Genomic DNA, 18378 nt, shown 5'->3' with positions numbered 1-18378 from the left:
GAAGTATCCTATGAAAGTGGCGTTTTTGAGATTGTTTTACTTAAAGCTAAAACATTACACACTTTCCCATCAACTATCGACTTGTTTACTCGCTTGAATGAATCTAAAATTCTCTAAGGAATTGGTAATCAAAGGATTTTTCCAAATACACTTCTTAAGGGTTTTAAATTTTGTGGCGTATGCGTTGATGAAACTTGGAACTGTGGACAGAAAATGATTTTTTTTTCTGTTATCTGGGGACGGGGGGATCTTGAGAATCATTTGGGTTCGCGGATAATTCATCTTCCGCTTAGGACAGAAAATTAATGACTAGTAACATGACAACTGAATTCGCCATTTATAAGGACTAAATTTGATTCTTGTTATACACATTTTATGTACTTTTACATGCCTTGCTTATCTAACTCCTGTGGGAAAAAAATTAAAATAAGACATATAATAAACATAGGGGAAAGAAGCTTACAATCACAATGTGGCGATAGCTGTTAGTGCGTTTGGAATCTGAAACCCTTTGGTCCCGAAGTTACAATCTTACTAATAAAAACCATCGCGATTCTCTGATAAAATATGTGAATTGCTTTTAAATTTTGAGTGATTCGAAATTCAGTGTACTCACACTTGGGGGAAGTAGAGGGGGAAAAATCAAGTAAGAAATCAAGTAAAACGCAAATCTCTCTCTTTCAATTTGCATTTATACCTGGGTTCGGGGGAAAAGTTTTTATGCATGGATGGATCGCAGATCATTTTTGCAGACGAGATGGAAATTCAAGTAGAATACGTTTAATTAAGTAGTTACGCTTAGTTAATTCAAGTAGAATACGTTACTGTAGTTATAACATCCCATTTTGAAATAAAATAAAAGAGAGTTTTATAATAGACCTTGTAATTTTGTGCTGTAGTCAGATGACGTGGGTGACATCTAAACCGGCAATTCCTTTCCGAACTTTCGCACCCAACTAATAGGAATCAGATTGACTCTCGATGCTAGATTTAGGTTTACCAAGCCAAAAGCCACGAATCTTCTAGGGAATCGTTCGAAATTGGATGCCTCAGATCCTAAAGTCAAGAGCTTATAATCAACCAACACCTCCTCCAAGAAAGGTTTCAAAATCTTTGCTCCAAAGTTTACAGTTTTACATCTTAAAGTTTTTAACTAATAGAAATCAGGACATCTTAAGCTTCTTCCATTTTCAGATCCCTTTTTGGAGAATATACCCAAAAAGATGTCTTTAGAAGAGGTACCCCGTTTCCATTACACATTTTTTTAAATATAATTTTTAAAGCTGAGAAATACATTTAAAAAATTGCTACAGAAACTATGGAATTTCAGTAAAACTCTGTCAATCATTTTGGTTTTCAAATATTGAAGAATTTTATTGAAACTCAATAAAATTTATCTTCCTAATATATCTCAGCACCTTGTCGAACGTTCCGTTTAAGATTTTTTGAACTTCGCACTCTTTGAATTATTTTAAAGGTATCTCAAAACGAATAATTTATAGACTAGTTTGAAGATAAAATATTCAGGCGACATTCTTTGCTTATTTAGGGGGGGGGAGGAGTATTGCGCATGTATATGGATGGGTCAGTGCGTTTTTCACCCCAGGTGAAACGTGATTGACACCACCCTATAAGAATTGGTCACAGACTATCATCGTCTTCCGTTTCACCTATCCAAATAAAAGTTCTTAAATGTGAAGGCGAGGTGTCAAAATCACTTGACGTGAGGGGAGAAGAAATGAGATACTGGTGACTCTCTCTCTATAGGCTGGCTGACATCTCTCCAGAAGAGGTGACAGCTCAACAGATAAGTTCATAGAGATTTCTTCTTGATCTGTTGGAGAGACTTTCTCAAGGTCAGAGGAGAAGGGTTATCTACGAAATGGTTTCAGTTTCAGACTAAAATTTTCAGATGTAATTTTGTATAATCTTTGAAGCAGCATATTTTTCAGTCTTTGCTTTTGGGATTTTATTTTATTTTTTAAAACATGATTTTTTTTTTCATTTGCATGACTAACATTAAAATAGTGCGTTTAAAATTTTCTTTTCTCTCTTAAACCCTCTTTAGTATAACGAATTTCGAAAAAATTTAAAATGAAATTTTATTTTACTGTTGTTTTTTTTAGAAGCGGCATTTTTTATATTAATACATATATAGTACATTATATATTATATAACTAATACACATTATACATATTAATACAAGCTTTCTAAAATTCTTTGCGCGCTTGTGATCTTTTTACTGGCTTTTTTTCCCTTCTTTTTTTTTTTTTTTTTTTTTTTTTTTTTTACCAAAGTAGATTCGTCAAAAGAATCGAACTCAAAGTTTCGACGAAACTCCATTTTTCAGAGTTCTGTCTGAAGTTCTGAGTTCAAAAAGCACATTTTTGGAATTATGTCTTTTTGTCTATAAACGCGACAACTTAGAAACGCTTTGAGCTAAGCGGATGAAATTTGGTATTTAGACTTAACATCACATTTGTAGTTTTCTGTTAAATTATTAACGAAACCATTCAAAGGAAGCTTTTCTATCCTGTTGTCTGTATACAAGTGAACACGAGAACTATAAATACTAGATAGATAAAATTTGGTACACAGGTTTAGTGTCTAAACTGTAGATATTTATCAAAATTTGGACCACATCTATCGAATGGTTGGTCGTCCATTGATCGGTATTTTCGCATGCATATAAACACAATAACTCAACAAAGGAAGGGCTGAGTAAATGAAATTTGGTATGTGATCTTGTGACTACAATTGTAGTACTAAGTTAAATTTTGGTTTCAATAGGTAAAAAAAAAAGAAAAAACCGTCCAAAATAAAAATTCGATTTTTGTACTATTTGTTAATTGCCCCACTCCCCCCCAAAAAATTACTCAATATCATCTGATAGTGTCAATAAAAATGCTATATTCGCGCCAAAGATTGATATTTCATAATTATTGTTCGCCAATGCCATTCAAGGCATTTGCATCTTACCAAAAGTTTACAGTTTTGTCGGGGCGTTGTTACACTTTTATTGAAGATTATGTGAGAAAATTTTTAGGAGACAACTCCCATTAGTTTCTGTGGTTAAAAAATATTTCACCATTTCATATCTGTCTGAAAAATTTCGCCGCTATTTTTAAAAAAATAAAAAAATAAAATAAAAGAGAACTGAAATAAAATAAATGATAACTGAAAAAAAATCATTTAAAATCATTGATTTAACAAATTTTAAAGAATTCTTGTAAATCAAAATAACATTCTTTATTATTTATGCTAATAAATTTTGAAGAACTTGAAGCCAAGGGAAGAAATGCGAGAGATTTCAGGGCTCGATTTTTTTTTCAATGTGATCCTACTTCGGATTGCGAGACACAATCCGAAAAAAAAAAAAAAAATTAAGAATAAAGAAAATTTTTAGAAGAATTTCATAGAAAGTTAAAAGTCATAGAGAGTGAAAATAAGAAAGTCTTGTATTCGAGTAATTGCTTTCAAACAGGGGGAATCTATAGATTGAATGTCAGAAGTCTCAGGCAAGATTTGAGGTTTCATGAATATTGCAAAATAATTAATATTCCGTTAATGTTTTTTTGTTTTTACTTTATAATCATTGAAAACATTGATATTTTACTATATCTGCCATGGAATGTATTTGTGGAATTGAATATTTTTCTGTTTGAGTGGAACATTTATGTCTTATTGCTGTGACATTAGCATTGATGTTTTGAATGTTTTACTGCAAACTCCGCTAAGAGCGGATGAAAATGGAATAAGCTATTAATTCATGGAAATTAAAACTTGCGGTATATAGTATACAGATTCATTACTCTAATTAATCCGAATATCCTAATTATAAACAAATATTTCAATAATTCAAAATTATGGCAAAATGACTTATTTTTCTCTTTATCTAATTATTGTCTTAGATCTAGAAGAACATTAACGGATTAGGAGTAAAGTTGTGATGATAGTATGGAATAGAATTGAATGGACTATTTAAATTTTGCGAAAAATATATGAATCTGTCAAAATTTATTCCAAAGAATATATATTTAAAGTGAAAGCAAATAAAGCTGGTTGACACTTGAAGAGAAATCAAATATGCTTATTATCTATAATTTTAATCGTAATAGGTGTAATTGTTAGTAATAGTGTAATATTAGTAATTTTATGTTTCAGACAAATGAAAGATTTATCTTGATTGCCATATCGCATTATTCTGCAACGCTTTTCTTGCCCATCTTAAAAAAGTGAATTTTTCAAAATAATGTTTAATAAATATTTCATAACAGAAGTGGTAGTATACTATCTCGTAATCTCATAATAGAAATAGAAATATTTACTTTTACTTAATGTTTTACTTGGACTTTTATTGAATTACATTTTCAGTAAGATTCATATTATATTTAACTTTCGGAAAATTCCAGTTTTCTTACCTCTCAAAGCGGTTTTAAATAAAACTTTAAAATATTTCGCTTGCGAATCAAATATTTTTAAAGCTCCATACTGCTTTATATAAGCTTTTTTTTTCTTTGTTGATTTATAATGGATTTAAAGTCCCTGCCTCTCCCTTCTCTGAGTACTATATTACGAAAGGACAGAAATGTTCAAGTGACTTTCAAAAATAAATAAAAATTTTCAATTCAAGCTGAAACATTTTAACGTATTGTAAATAAATAAACAAATAAAATCCTGTTTCCCTTAACCCCCCGCCCCTGTTCTACAGCTGGCTTGCTGTCGGACATATTTCTCTGCAAAGCAATCAGATTAAAAAATGAAATCAGTTGCTTACCGTTTCGTTGTTGACAGTGAGAGACGGCGGAAGTGACGTGGTAAAGACGTCACAAAAACTAATCTCCATCTCTCCAAGTTTTCTCAGACGAGCACGCAGAAACACAAAAGTGATAGCAACCGTCATCAGTCATCGGAGCTGACAGTGACAAGCGTTGTCCGAATAGTCGCATTTATCATTCCGACCAGGCTACTGACAAACGCAATTGGGGGACGGAAGAAAGCTACGGACTCAAAACGCGCCAGCTATTCTATTCCAGCTTACAAATGTGACGAACGACTGGCCTAATTGAAAACATGTCTCGGATTTGACTTTTGACTCCACCTGGACTGCTGGGGCTAAACAGCCCAGCTAGTACCACCTGTTTGATGTGGGGAGGGAGATTTCCGGTATCTTTTGTTGGAGTGTCCAGTGAGAGTCCCTTAAGTGATTGATTGTGAGCAATGAGTCTGACCACAGAAAGATGCTGAATGTCCTCGACCAAACCGCGATTACCTTTAAAACTTAATTTTTGTTGGGTAAACTAAGCAGATGGACAACACGTTAATATATGTGATGGTTATGGACTCTCAAGTCAGTGATGGATAACCTGGGGTTCTCTATACTGCTGATTAGTCAATTTTCACCCTTTCGGATTGTCATTTCAAATTGATGATATTTCTGTCCATCAGAGGTAAAATATCGTAAGTAACAATTTTAACATTTTACAGGAAAGCCAAAGGAAGTTTCAGAGTGCAATTTATCATCTGCTCTATGTAATTTATTTCTCTTGAGAGGAGTTATTTCTTTTCTACTTACAGTTATGGCTCTTTACTCGTCCGAAAAAAATCTGTCAGAATAATGCAAGTGCGATTTAAAAAGTATCAAAATTAGTAAAACTGGACAGAATAGTTCACTTCAGAGATGCAAATTTAAATAAAGGATTGTATAAGATGATGTTAGTTTTGGATAACATTTTAATGTTCCCTTTGCTCGACACTTGAGACTTCAAATTTCAGTGTTATCTAATTTTTAAACTTGATTTTCAGAATCATGCAATGCTGGTGCAATACATGTTAAGTGTGAAGAGTGAATGAAAAGTACTGAAATGATACGTCAGGTTGTATTTATTTTTGTTTATGAAGTTATTCGATGGATATATGCGGTCACAGTGAATATATTGTGAACCCCATAAAATCCTATCATCAAAGAATGCAATTATATTTTCAGATCATACCTCAGGATTGTCCATTTCTTTCAAAACAGGATGCCATCATTCTGTGTCATATAAATTTATATTAACCTTTATTTCCAAATATCACCAAACATTTTTGAGTATAATCGTATGGGAAGCACAACAAAGCCTTCAACTTAATAGAAAATATCATGTAGAATTGAAGCGAAGAAGATTTTCCACTCATTTTGAATAAACACGGAATAGAAATGTAAAGTAAAAAGAAAAATTCCCATATGAACGAGTTTACTTCAAAATATATATATATATATATATATATATATATATATATATATATTTGAAAGCTATTTAGACACAAACACGTCATGTTACAAGAATTTTTTGTAATAATGTTTGTTAAAGAATTTATTTATTAAACGGTATATAAATAAATATAACCTAAATAAAGTGTGATTTGTCTTTCTTTAATTTCTGGGATAAGTTTAGGAAAAACTAGTAACACCTTTTTTAAATTATCATTTGCATAATTATCATGGCATACTCATCATAAAATATATAATTACCATATTTTTTTTTAAAAAAATGTCATACTCTGAGAATGCAGAGATCAATTATCAAAAGGGCTTCATCTTGGCCTTAAATCAATTCATTAGCACATTTATACAGTTTGCATTAACAAAGCCACTGTTACTGGTAAACTGCAACTGCAGTTCTTCAACTATAAAACTGAAATGTTTATTGCAAACCCTGTTCTCAAACATTTTTAAGAGGTGGCAGCCAGAAAGTCAGACATCTGCTGATGAAGTCAGCCACCTCCGCTCGGCACCACCCTTCAATTTCTAAGGGGTCGGGAGGGGGGGGGGGAAGTCCATGCAGCTGCCACAGGAATTTCTCTTTGAAGGGGAATAATATGATTTCCATGAATTAGAAAAATTGACAGAATTTTTTATTTACCAGCCTACTGCTTTTAAATTCATTTGACAGTAATTGTATCTCGTCAAAATCACCATAACCAGTCTTTGAATTATTGGTACTAGACTAGAATGAAGAATAGTATTCCTTGTTTTGGTATCCAATATAATTTCTGGAAACTTCTCAGAAAAATTCTTAACCTGGCTATTGTCTTGACCACAAAAACCATTGTTCTATGGTTTCTTTCAAAATTGTTGTTCAGGCTGGGTCTATTAATCTTAACGATCACTTTCTTTTAGTCTATTTCGCATTAGATATAATCATTTTTATAGGAAAAAGCCGTCTTATTTCCAGTTTTTTTCTTCATATCATTAATTAAATATTCTTGTATAAATTATTAATAAATTATATTGATAAAGTTGAATTACACGTTTTTTTACTGTTCTCTACTCTACAGCAGGAACATGAGAATTCTACATCAGTCTGAGGAATCTGATGACGCAGCATAAGCTTCTTTGGTAGGCAGTATCTGTATGTCATTTTCACTACATTTGACAAAGAAGTTGTAGCAACCAACAATCGAGTGCAATCACTTGTGTTCTAATAAACTTCCTCAAAATTTATGCTGTCATTGCTTTGACTAATTTTGGTTTCGGTTAATTGATGTAAAAAGGGATTGATGGTGTCTGATAAGGAAAAAGATCGGATAACAGAAGGAAAAAAAAAAAAAAAAAAAAGAGAGAGAGAGAGAGAGAGAAATCTAAAATAGTCAGTACAATATATTGATTTCTAAATTTCCTTAATATCTTCATTTTGTAACTGAGATATAAGAAGTTATATTTTAAGAGCGATTTAGAAAGGGGCGTTAAATAAAGCAACAAAGTAATCATCTAGAAATAGTAAAAAAATATAAACAACATTAATTACAGACAAAGCAATTAGGTATATTTTTAAAAAAGTGTGTGTGTTAGTAAGTTGTGTTTGTTACTAATGTTTTCTAACCGGCATATATCGCGCTATTTTATGCAAAGCACCAGGTCCATTTTCAGGTTTTCTTTTGCAGTTCAGCGCTTCTCTAGATTATTTCTACAACATTCAGTCTGTCCTTGCGAGTCATTTTAACATCACTGACTTTCATAAGAAAAAAAGCGACACAAAAGAAGATAAATAAAATTTGGATTAATTAAAGCACATAAACGTATATAAAAATTAAAGAAAGATAAACAACAACATTTACTACCATAGCGGTGTAAATGGCGAAAAGTTTCTAACGTAATCTGCCTGTCCATTAGAATAATCATTCATCTGATCTAGTTACCAATTCGAAAACAAAACAAACAGCTGCTTAACAATCGGACCACTTAATAATAATAAAAGTTATACAGCACACTTTTCTATTCATAATTTCTATTAATTTAAAAGCAATGCTGGTAAAAACGGAATGGATGATTTAATGTCGGATAATTAAACTCTGTTGTATGAATTGTGAGATGATATTTATTTTTGAAGAAAACTTTTAAAATCTCCAAACCAAAACAACCGAATTCATTTGCAACGATACAACAACTACATGTTTACAGTTCATCATTTTAATTTATAAAACAAATGTAAAATGGTATCCCCTTTCCCTTTTTATTTGTAGCTGACATTAAGTTGTGAATCTGATTCGTCTACTCAGTTTTGTGGTGTAGAAAACCTGAAGCATTCTACTAATACTGCTTTTTAAAATCGGATAATATTTACTTGAATTTAAGAAATTTTACTACATTTTTTTAATTATTCTGAACTGCAGATAATTGCTAACATGATATTTGCTATATTTAATTAAATATAATTTATGGCAACAATATCCCATTGACGTAGGGGTAATGCTACTTTCAACGAAAATACTGTCATCTCAGGTCAGTGTTTAAACTCCTGATCATTTAGCTAAATGCAAGATGCCTCGTAATAAGATCTTCCAGCAATTGTTCGTAATACTTAAACTTATTGCATGGTACTAGACATAAAAGGACCTAATTTTTTTACTTGATTTTATTATATTCATGGCGACCTGGTGGCTATGTTTCGATTTTAGGAACAGCCAGTCTTGAGTTCTACACTTCATTCCATCATAAATTCACTGTGAACGATATAGGGTCAAACGTTCTCCCTAAAGTTAGTGTGAATACATGTAGAAGGGAATGCTGACTAAGATATCCTTCTCGTCATTCGGATACAGTTCAAAATTGAGAGATCCGTTCCATAGCTTCAATCGGTATGTTAATCTAACTAAAGTTAACTAAATAAACTAATTATTCTATTAACCTGGTTATCTCAGTTTCTGCAATATGGTATATCAATGAATCAGCAAACGCTATTTCGAGCAGTATATTTGCGAAGTTGGTTTAGTTTTTTTTAAATTTTAATTTGATGTACTTTATTCCAGATCTGTATTACAATTTTTATGAAATCAATCTTTAATAGATCCTATTTATTCTTTGAAATATTACCTTAAAATTTTTATTGCATAACTTTTTTTTATGCAGGCTTTTATATAATGCAAATTAAAGAGTGCAATCGTTAATTTTAACTTTTTTTGAAATAAAAAACTTCTAAAAGTGATAATATTTCTTCAATGTACCAGGTAAACGCTTAATGGGTTGTATTCTCATACAACAAAGGCTCCCATGAAAATGTAAAGTCTTAATAAAAATGGAATTTATTTGTATAAGTTCCCGAGTAAGTAAAAAAAAAAAAAAAAAAAAAAAAAAGAACATCTATGAATGATTTGAATACTTTTCTTCACAAGATGTACTTATAAAATCGGCGTTTAAAAGATAAAAGCAACATTAAAAAGGTAATATATATATTTTTTTAATGTACAATATTTTGTATTTGTAATAATAATTGTATTCTGTATGTATAATATTTTCGATGTAGGAAATATCCCTTAAGTCTACAACGAATTCTTTTGGGGAAAAATATTTTACAAATTAATTTGCATTCATTTGAGCATTTTGATATTATTTAACCAAGAAGTTTGGAATTCCAATGTAGAAAGATAAATAAATGTTCAATTTTGATTCTGAAATGTTTCCTAAAGTGTATATGTCGGATGAATTGAATGGTAATGAAAATACTAATTTCAAACCACATTCTAGTACTTACATTTTCAAAATAAACTTTTTTTTAAAAAAAATTACAGTTTTCATTCGTCATGTTTACGCACTTATCAAGAAGATTAATTTCGTCTTGAGTATTTTATTAAACTAGACCGTTCAGATGAATGAATGAAATAATTATTTTAAAAAATACTGTAAAGTTGCATGAAAATGATGGTCCAAAAAGAAAAATTTCTCTCCTGTGTAACTTTTAACGCCTCAAGAAATGCGATATGTTATTTGGTTTGTAATTTTAATTTATTCCTAATTATATTTTTAAAAATTTCTTTTCTTAAAAAGTCGTATGAGATTGTATTTTATTTGATTAAAACACAATAAATAATATTTCATTGTTTTTTGCTTCATTTCATGTTTACACATGGCGCCATCTCTTGATAAAACTTGACAACATTCATAGCAATTTACTAGGCATTCCAATTGTAACACTTCCCTGTTGAATGCATTAATTAATTTTCTTTCAAGCAGAACTAAACATTTGAACATTTTTAGAAAATTTCAAGAATTCATGATTAAAAACGAAAACAAAATAACTCTCGCAAATGCTTTCATATTTTGTTATTTTAATTAGAGATTCAGCATTTGTTTTAATTAAGTATGCATTTCTGTTACTTAACAACGAATCTGATATGTTACAAATAATTTGAAATTTCAGGTTTATTAAAATTAACGATAATACATTTAATCTAAAGAATACAGGGAAATCGGACTATATACTACTTTTTATAAGAATAAAAAAGATTATTCCATAGATATGGTAACATGGTCAGGGACGTCCTTGTTGTGGAATAATATTGCTGCTTGTAAGCCAAGCGAAAAATAAGAAATCTAAATGTTTTGAAAGATTATTAAATCGGTCAAAAAATGCTGCCAATGCAACCAAAATGAAGCAACTTGAAGAATGAAGTGGCACCCCAAGTGTAGATTTTATTCACTGTTGGCTCAAAATTGTAAGGCCAATCTAATTCCAATCGTTAATTATTTCAACTGGACGCTTATCTAACAGATGAGTGAAAATCTATTAATTATACCTAGTTAGAAGTGTGAAGCAAGGACATGCACTGATACGGCGGGATTGAAATTCTAGTCTAGATTTTATCAAGAGCAGGAAGTATTATTTTAATTTAATTAAAAATCATAGAAAAGGATTTTTACTTGAAAGGAAATTATCAGAATATTGTGATGATGTTATTTTCTAGAATCGAAAAATAAAATATCTATCTATCTTTATATTCATATTTTTATATTTTAAGAAGATGATGAATGGAAAATTAAAATAAAAAAATAAAAGAAATTGTGAGGAAATTCTGAGAGAGCAAATTTGTATTATTTTCAAAGCAGGCATTAAGGTAAAAATATTTCAGACAAAGACTAACCGAAACGGAAGGGAAATTTTTAAACTAAGACAGGGCGTAAAAATTTAGTTCTGCAAGACAATAGTGATATATTCGATTTCTCTTAAGCGATCCATTTTAATGAGAGTCTGTTATTCACGATTATTCCATGCCACGCAAACCGAAATCGTCAACATAGAAAGAGGCCGGAATCTAGATGGCGTAGAATGGAAGATTGGATATCTACGTCCTATTTTCCACACTTTGCGCCATTTGGAATTGGTGTTAAGCGAATGTGGTGCTTAGGAAGAGGTTCAGATGTATGGGTAGGACTTGCACTATATTCTAGTAATGTGTTCACCAAAGGGGATGGAATGAAGTCAACGTGGAGTGATCGTCACTCCCATACTAAATGGATGAGTTATAAATGAAATGGAAGAATTATAAGTGGAAGAAATGAAATGAAAAGAAATGAAAGTAATGAAAAGAAGAATTATAAGTGGAATGTTGCCATTTACATGGAGTGGAGGAGCCGTGAATGGCCGTCTGAAGAATGTATAAGACATATTCATACAGGTTTATCTGAAATGAACTACTATTTTGCTATCAAATTTTATACAACAAGTTACTTTTACTGTCAAAACTGTGCATGCAATATTTTCAAAGCTTTGTGGAAATAATATGATTTAAACAATAAATTATTGCAAAAATAATAATGCATTAATGAGCGGTAACTGAATGTTCTACATTTTTAAAATGCTATGCAGCTATTTCTGTTATTTTAAATACAATTTTTAGAATTTGCAGTTAGAAATATTTATGGGTAATTCATCTTCTCCTTTAAATCATTAACATCGAATAATACGAATTCTCTTAGTGGTATAATATTGGTAGTGCTGGCTTGTTAACGACCCCAATGTCGATGACTGGAGTATGTCTTTGTAAGGTTTCTACGAATGGGATACTGATGATGGGGTATACTTTGATTCACACTACCATTATTACTATTTGAGCGGTTCGATCAATCAAATATGTTGCTTGTTCTAATCGTTAAAAGTTAAAAGTTTTTTTTTTAATGAACGCTTTTGTCATGAAACTATGATATTAGTTGAATGAATCCGTTGTGATACTGCATTAAAATATGATAAAATAATTGAACTTAGATAAGACTCTCATATAAAATTACTATCAACAAAAATGAATGTAGGCATAAATCGTTATTAGCTTACAGATTATATTATTGCAATAGTTAATATGCATGTTTTAAATGTTTTTAAATTTGGAGCCCTTTCTGGTTATTTATAGAAACAGATGCCTGATTCTCCTCTCCCTTGTCTCGCCCTTCACCAGTAACATTTGAATAAACTGGTTTTGGTACCGCAAAAGACTAAATGAACTAACATAATCTTCAAAAGTAATCAAGTAAATCATTGATTGAAATTTAGAAATTTCGCTTTAAGAGAACAGTGAATTTTTATAAAAACAGGAAATAAAACGATATTTTCTTTTTATTGTTTCATCACCAAAACACAAACTTTTATTCGACAAAAATATCATTATTAAATGTATTTTTCAGTATAATGAATATTTGAAGGATTTAGAGGAATTAATGGATTAGAGGAATTGAATTAAGATTTAGAGGAATTGAAGGATTTAGAGGAATTAATGGATTAGAGGAATTGAACTAGGATTTAGAGGAATTGAAGGATTTAGAAGAATTAATAAATGCCCTTAAAACGTTTCAGGTGTCTTAGTTTTTGAGGAACTTATATAAAATTTATAATGAAGATTTCGATTAAACATTAAAAAAAAGCTGGGGAAGCAATTTATGTTTTGAATTCCTTTAAACAGTTAAAAACAATTTTAGTTCAGAAAATACAAAATTATTACGAAAACTTAGTGTGTGTATAAAAATATTTCTAAAAATTAACTTGTAATTGGAATTACAAAATCATACTCAGTTTTATTAAAAAATAATTTTATATAGGAAAATAAGGAAAAAATATTAGAAAAAAATTAAAAATTGAGTCGTCTGGAATAATATTTTAAGATTTTAAAAATCATATATTTTTTGATTTTTTGGATATAATGTTTTTATTGTAAAGAGTGTTTTTTAAAGATATTTGACATATTTATATTTTAATACATATGTATAAAAATTCTTTAACTCGGAGTGAATAATTCTCAAAAATGCCTAACTGAGTCCTCCTCATAAAGAATTTCTTCATTTATCATTCATTTATGTATCTCTTGCAAATGTTAAAACTTTTCAAGAGTGTATTTGGTCTCCCGAAATTGTTTTTCAGATCACCGAAATATAGCTATGAAGTGATTGCGATCTGAGAAAATTTGCGAAACTAACGTAGCAAATACGAACTTATCTCAAGTAAACGCAATTTCTGACCGACTAAGTAGTAAAAATCATTCTTTGTACGAATCTATAAAATTGATCTTCATGGTCCTCTTTTCTCATCTCCTTTCTGATAATTTTCCTATAATTCTTCTAACAATGGTCTTTCCAACAAAGAGAATGTATTCATGCGCAAAAAACTGCGGGTTCAACCCTCATTCTCTTTAACATTCAAAGGAAAATAATCATTGACTGATGTTCATTTAAGCGGAGCTCTGACAGTGATAGCCAGTGATTATGGGATCAATCCAGAGATCAGCCGTAGCCGTTTATTCCATCAATGTCATCATTTAAGCCTTTAATCTCACCTAACACAAGAAGATCTAAAAACACCTTTTTTTTATCAACGGAATTTTTCTTTTTTAATTCTTCCTTTCCGAGTTCTATGTTTAAGAGAATTCGTTTATCATTTATGTAGTTCAACATTCCGAAGATTAATATTGTAATCCACTGTTTAGTTTTCAGATAATTTCATTTCTTTTAAAATATTCTTTAAAAATTTAATAAACACAAATGCGTTATTTTGTAATATTTTTGATTTTTAGAATTTTCTTTAATACCATAGAATTAAAAAAAATGGATGTTTAAATGGTTCCACATTCGATTACGTAGCAGAATTTTGGAATTGTTTTAAGACTTACAGAAAGTGCTGTGCGATGAAATTCTTTAATAAAATTCCTCAGAGCAAAATTTATTTAAAATGTCATCTTAAATATAAATATTTCAAGTGAATTCAACAAATTATTATTTTAAATTAAATCTTCTGAGACTTTTATTAATTATTCCATTATTTGTATATTATGCTATCTTATATATTTTTTTCATTTGCCATTTGGGGACATAATTTTTTTCTTTCCTTTTTTGCATAAAAAAGACATCCCGGTAAAAATTTAAGAAACTCTGTTATAAAAATAGCATTTTCTGCTTAAATCTTCTCTACTACTTTCTTAACTTTTGGTTATTAAATTTCTAAAAATTGACATTTTTAAAAAGAAAAAAAAAAAAAAAAAAAAAAAAAAACTAGCCAATATGAAGCCTAGATTGAACAATTGATTCCAGGTAAAATTGAGTAAATCACAGAAGAAATTTTTATACCATTCAAATTACTTCTTTATCGAGTTTTTCGATGTTTTGAAACATTAAACGTTTTACTCAAAAGTTTATATGATAATTATGCTTATGTGATTTAATCTTGTTTTGCCTTATTAGAGAAAGGATACATTATAAGTTTAATTTCATATAATATGGCAAACATATACACTTTTTAAAAAGATAGTTTTCATAAATTAAGTGATAAAGATACTACAATACTTTATCTGTTATGCGTCTTGGATAAACAGTCAGTGTATGTACACTATACACTGTACAATCAGATGAATAACAGTTTAGAGAATCAGAGCATTTTAAAAAAGCAAAATTAAAGAAACTGTTTTTTAAATAATACGCTTACATCAAGTATTTTTATACTCGTATTAAGGTATAGCTGTACGCGTATTGTACATTTTAAGATATAGTTGTACAGGGTTTCAGAAATGTAGGTTTTTCGTGGCTTACAAAAACAAATTCAACAACGTAGCAATCAATTCCTATATAAGAAAGAAATTCTTACTTTTTACAGCTATTTTTTTGAAATTTTACATTGATTTTTCATCAATTCATTTAAGTAATTAAGGTTTTAACGCTATCTATTTTTTCATCGCCATCTCGACGCAATAGTTTTAAATCAATTAAAATACTTTTGCTGCGGAGTGAATTTCCAGTTATACGAAAGGTATAGAAATATGATATAATTCACTACTGCAATAGCACAATAAAAAATATTCTCATAAATCGCATTATGTAGTAAAGCGGGTACAAACTTTCTACGTACTTAAATCATGAGACCACAGGTAAAGGGTTAAGAATGTCAGACAAATCTCATATAGATTAACAAACGCTTTAAAAAATGAAAAAAGATATACATTTCTTAAAGAAATAAACTTTTTTTTATATTCGAGTGTTCGATATCAATATAATAAATTTTCAAATCAGGATACTATCTTTAATGAAAAAAATATTTTTACATCCATACCATTTAACGTTATAATGAAGATCATGAGTATTCAGTTAACACTGTAATGTGCTCTTCATCATCATATTAAGCTCGTGAATGAACTAAATATGTATAGATAAAAAGTATATAAATACGTATAGATAAATAATCCTTTGCTACAATGCTTTAATTGTAAGGTAAAACGTTTTGTTGAAATATCTTTCTTTTCCTGATTTATTGATAAAATATTTTTACTCTAACTATAATATTTTTTTCTTTTAAATTTTGTTACTTTTCACTCATAAAATGTTTCCAATAATTTTGATACTTATTAAAATAAAAATACCAGTTAAAAGAAATGGTTTAGGAAAGTTAAAAACGTAAGAAACGTTCATTCATTTACTTTTTGAAACTATCATTTTGTAATGCTTTTAAAAATAATATCTTAAATTGACATTGATTTATTATAGTCAATAGTTAGAATTTTGATTTATGACAGTTGTTCAGAGCTTTTGAAATATCTCTGCTCAATTTTGACAGATGATCGAAAAAAATATAATGGAACTAATAATATAATTGTTATGAAAATTACTGGAATGAATTTATATTTCTTGCTCATCTACAAAACTTTATTCATTTGAAAAAAAAATTAGAAAATATATCCATTATCTTTATAACTTTACTGAAAAATGATGGCATAAGCATTTTCAATAATAAACCCGGTATCTGAATAGAATTCTACAACTTTTCTTTTTCATGGAAAATGAGCATCTCAAGTAACACAAAGCTGTAACACAATTTTGTAATTTTGTGCAAATCTCAAACTCTTGCAACTTTAAAGAGCGACGTCAGTAGAGAAAGCTTCGAAGTGAATCTTTGAGCTTATGAATCAGATTGCATTGTTTAGAACAAGATGATGATTTTATCTACTAATAAACTGGTTAGAATTGTAAGTATTTAAAGGAACTGAAAAGAAAATATTTCATTGTTTGGGTGATGTGTTAATGAGCGAAAAGTTCAAAGAAATGATAGATATAAGAATGTAGTTTTGAATGGAAAGATAGTTAAACTTTCAAATTGATTATATTTAAAGAGATATGAATGCAGCATTAAAGTCTTCACGGAATCATTCCGTTCTGGATCTAACATATCACACTTCTAGATGAATTCTACTTAAACAAATAAACAAAAGAGGTTTTGTTGTTAGTTTTATCACATTCATTAAGCCTGACATGCATCTTTTGGGATTAAAAATATCACAAATTTGTTTAAGTTACTATTAAAGTGAACAAAGTATCGCTATTTCTAATGTTCAAATATATTGCTTTGATATTCACTTATGTTGCTTCAACTTAAAAATGAAATTGATCTTTTACAATACATAAGATATGTACGTTTCGGTTAAAAGGTGGTCAGAAAATGAGGTGTTCTTTTGATTTTTCTCTCAATGAAGGACAAATATTGTTCAGTTTAAAATTCAGCTGGAAAAATTCTATAAAAATATCCAGTAAGGTGTAAAATTATTATCATTTTTTCAAAATGGACATCATTTTCTCTTATTCAGGTTTACAGACTAAACATTGTATGGGAGTGGGAAGTGATAATAACCAGTAGAGAGAATATGCACTGTTTCATTTTGTGAAACATGCTTCAAAAAGACATAGTAATGAAAAACAGTTCAGTAATTATCATACAAAAGTCCTTGAGTTCTATAAATAAAAACTCCTTTAAGACAGTAGCCATGTTACGAAACATAACCGTCAAAGTCAGATACAACAATTAGTTAAAACAGTGACTTAGACAGGGGGAAAAAATATCCAATTGTATTTTTTTTTATTTGTTGTGACAATCAATTTTTTTATGTTTTCGCTTGAATGAATTTTTTAATATATAATTTTAAGATCATGAAGTGCTAAACAAATATCTTTCAAATATCGAAATCAATGAAAAAGCAAAAGCAAACTGAGTTTAAACACTTTTAAAGGCTCTTAACAAAATAATGTCTTCAAATGTGAGCTAACTTCATTTTAAAACAATAAACGTACATGGTATTATTTTTCTCGAATTTCTACGAGCAAAGCCATTTCGCTGACTGAAAGAAAGAACTTGGAAAGAGCATAAGGAATCGATTTTAATTTAACAAGAAAATTACTGATTATGTGCTTTCAAACACAGATCCATGCATCCAGAGGGGCTGTAACATATCTATAATGAAAATTCTCTTTCCTCCCTCTATTTTTTTCCGATTCTATTCTGACGTCACGGAGAAGAAGTTTTCATTTGTGAAACAGTTTGCCGTTCGGAGACAAGCATGATGAAAAGTAGATAGGTTGCCTTACAATCCTGTACCAGTTCCCTCCTTTTCGGAGCCAATACAGAAAATGTCGAAACAAAATGATTGATTACAGCGCCGGGCGCCTGCGTCTTTCCGGCACTCCATGTGTGCGTGTGCGCACAACCCCCTTTTTTTAACGCCCCCTTGCACATTCATATCCGCATGTTGCGGGACTATTTTCTGATGTCCCCCAACTGCTATTTCAGTGTGAAAGCTCAGTATCCTTTCTTTTTTTTTCCTTTC

The sequence above is a fragment of the Argiope bruennichi genome, chromosome X1 (assembly GCF_947563725.1).
Source record: "Argiope bruennichi chromosome X1, qqArgBrue1.1, whole genome shotgun sequence".
In the NCBI taxonomy this organism is placed as follows: domain Eukaryota; kingdom Metazoa; phylum Arthropoda; class Arachnida; order Araneae; family Araneidae; genus Argiope; species Argiope bruennichi.
The sequence above is the reverse complement of the archived record's forward strand: the minus strand, read 5'-3'. Positions refer to the sequence as shown.